At 47.3% G+C, this 2,832-nt stretch overlaps 1 long non-coding RNA gene and 1 pseudogene across 1 annotated transcript in view; one reads left to right on the forward strand and one right to left on the reverse strand.

Moving 5' to 3' along the window:
* On the forward strand, window positions 1-2,826 carry LOC119355138 (annotated as a pseudogene).
* The window catches only part of LOC119355140, a 10,187-nt gene continuing 8,254 nt past the window's right edge, over window positions 900-2,832 (reverse strand). Inside the window, exon 3 of the long non-coding RNA XR_005171469.1 lies at window positions 900-1,013. This is a non-coding gene — a long non-coding RNA (uncharacterized LOC119355140). The remainder of the gene's footprint in view (window positions 1,014-2,832) is intronic.

The raw sequence follows: 2,832 nt of genomic DNA on the forward strand, positions 1-2,832 counted from the left end.
ATGCCGAACCCGATCATCGTCGTCGCCTACGGCCTCCTCCTGCTCCTCCCCCTGCGCAATCCCGCCTGCCGTGCCGCGACGGACACCATCTCAGCCGGGCAGGTGCTCGCCGGCAAGGACACGCTCGTCTCCAGCAACGGCAAGTTCGCGCTGGGCTTCTTCCAACCGAATAGTTAGTCCTCGCGCCATGCTTCCAACTGGTACCTGGGCGTATGGTTCAACACAGTCCCAAAGTTCACTCCGGCGTGGGTGGCCAACGGAGATAAGCCTGCCACTTCGCCGGAGCTCGCAATCTCCGGCGACGGGAACCTGGTCATCATAGACCAGAGCACCAAGTCCATCATCTGGTCTACCCAGGCCAACACCACAGCAAACAGCACTAGAGCCATGCTACTGAAAACCGGTAACCTCGTCCTGCAAAGCACCTCAAACTCTTCTCATGTCTTGTGGCAAAGCTTTGACTACCCGACGGATACTCATCTCGCCGGCGCAAAGCTTGGCCGAGACAAGGTCACCGGCCTGAACCGCCGTCTTGTCTCCAGAAAGAACATGATAGACCCTGCTCCTGGGATGTATGTTTACGAGTTGCATGAGAAGAACGGTTCTGCCCGGTTCAGTCTTGCAGCACTGAACTCGTCCATGCCATACTGGTCCAGTGGAGAATGGAACGGGCACTACTTTGGTTCTATACCAGAGATGTCAGGCCGCCAGTTGATTGACTTTACGTTCGTCAACAACGAACAAGAGGTGTATTTCACATATACCTTGCTGGATGACACGACCATCATGCGTTTTGCGCTGAATAACTCTGGTCAGGTCAAGATACTCTTGTGGGTTGAGCGTGCACAGGATTGGGTACCAGCCTACACCAACCCCAACGACCATTGTGATGTATATGGCATCTGTGGGCCTTTCACGATCTGCGAAGAGGACAAGCTTCCTTACTGCAGCTGTATGGAGGGCTTCTCCATAAGATCCCCTGATGACTGGGAGCTAGAAGATCGAACAGGCGGCTGCATGAGAAATGCCCAATTAGATTGCAGAATCAACGAAAACACAAGTATGCAAGACAGGTTCTACTCCCTGCCATGTGTCGGTTTGCCCGACAATGTCCGCAAGATAGGAGATGCTACAAATGTAGCTGGATGTGCACAAGTTTGTCTGCGCAACTGCAATTGCACTGCATATTCCTATGGTTACAACGGATGTTTTGTTTGGGATGATGAATTAACCAATGTGAAACAGCAACGATGTGGTGATATTGGTAACAATAACCAAGCTACTCTTTACCTCCGCCTTGCCGACAAAGAGGTGAAAAGGTTGGGAAGGAACAGGCGACGGATAATCATTGGCAGTGCCGTTGGTGCAAGTGTTGCTCTATTTGGTTTGTTGTCACTCTTCTTTCTACTGATGACTAGGAGGATGTGTGCTCGCAGGATGAAAAACCTTCAAGGTGATGGTGGCATTATCATGTTCAGGTATGCTGATTTGCAACGTGCAACAAAAAACTTCTCTGAGAAGCTAGGGACAGGTGGTTTTGGTTCTGTATTCAAGGGGGTTCTAAATGACTCGTCTGCAATAGCAGTTAAAAGGCTTGATGGTGCTCGTCAAGGCGAGAAGCAATTCAGAGCTGAAGTGAGATCAATTGGGACCATTCAGCATATCAATTTAGTTAAACTAATTGGTTTCTGTACCGAGGGTGATAGGAGGCTGATTGTCTATGAACACATGCAAAATCGTTCTCTTGATGCCCATTTATTTCATAGTAATGCTACAGGCTTAAAATGGAGCATCAGGTATCAAATTGCTATCGGAGTTGCTAGAGGACTGGCCTACTTGCATGATAGTTGCAGGGATTGTATTATACATTGTGATATTAAGCCAGAGAACATACTCCTCGATGCATCATTTGCTCCAAAGATCGCAGACTTTGGGATGGCAAAGTTTCTTGGAAGGGACTTTAGTCGAGTTCTCACTACAATGAGAGGAACTATAGGATATCTTGCACCTGAATGGCTTAGTGGAACTCTTATTACAGCAAAAGTTGATGTATACAGCTATGGCATGGTTCTGTTGGAAATTGTATCAGGAAAGAGGAACTCAGGTAGACAGTGTACAGCCGATGACGATGATGTCTATTTCCCTGTGCAAGTCGCAAATAAACTACTGCAGGGGGGTGCGGGAAGTTTGATGGACAGCAATCTGCACGATGATGTCCATTTGGACCAGGTGGAAAGAGCTTTGAAGGTTGCGTGTTGGTGTATTCAAGATCATGAGTTTGATCGACCCACAATGGGTGAAGTAGTTCAATATCTTGAAGGTGTTCTTGAAGTCAACATACCCCCAATGCCAAGACTACTTGAAGCTATTGCAGGGAATGCACACTCGAAATGTAAGCAAGAACGTACTTGCACAAATATACTAATCCAAGCATAGCTTACTATAAATACTACTGTAGAATATAAGCGGCGAGATGTGTCATGATTACATTTGGTATAATACTGATAAAAGCCTATGGTATGTCAATATTCAGTGCTAGCATGCCTAACTTGCATCATTTTTTTTATGTACGCGCAGCCGATTGGTACCTGGACCAAGCTTCACAGGAGGGGGGACTGAAAGATGATGGAGGCAGTGAGCCACACCAGGCAGCTCACCCATGACATGAACATAGGTTGCTGCAGTCATGGAGCAGAGTTTCCCTTCAGTGATTGTCTAAATCATGAAATGACAGTGACAACTTAGCATGTGTTTTGATAACTAATTTGTATGAACTGATAAAAGGAGCTTGCATCTCTCTCTCTCTCTCTCTCTCTCTCTCTCTCTCTCTCT

Source organism: Triticum dicoccoides, chromosome 2A, assembly GCF_002162155.2.
Source record: "Triticum dicoccoides isolate Atlit2015 ecotype Zavitan chromosome 2A, WEW_v2.0, whole genome shotgun sequence".
Lineage (NCBI taxonomy): Eukaryota > Viridiplantae > Streptophyta > Magnoliopsida > Poales > Poaceae > Triticum > Triticum dicoccoides.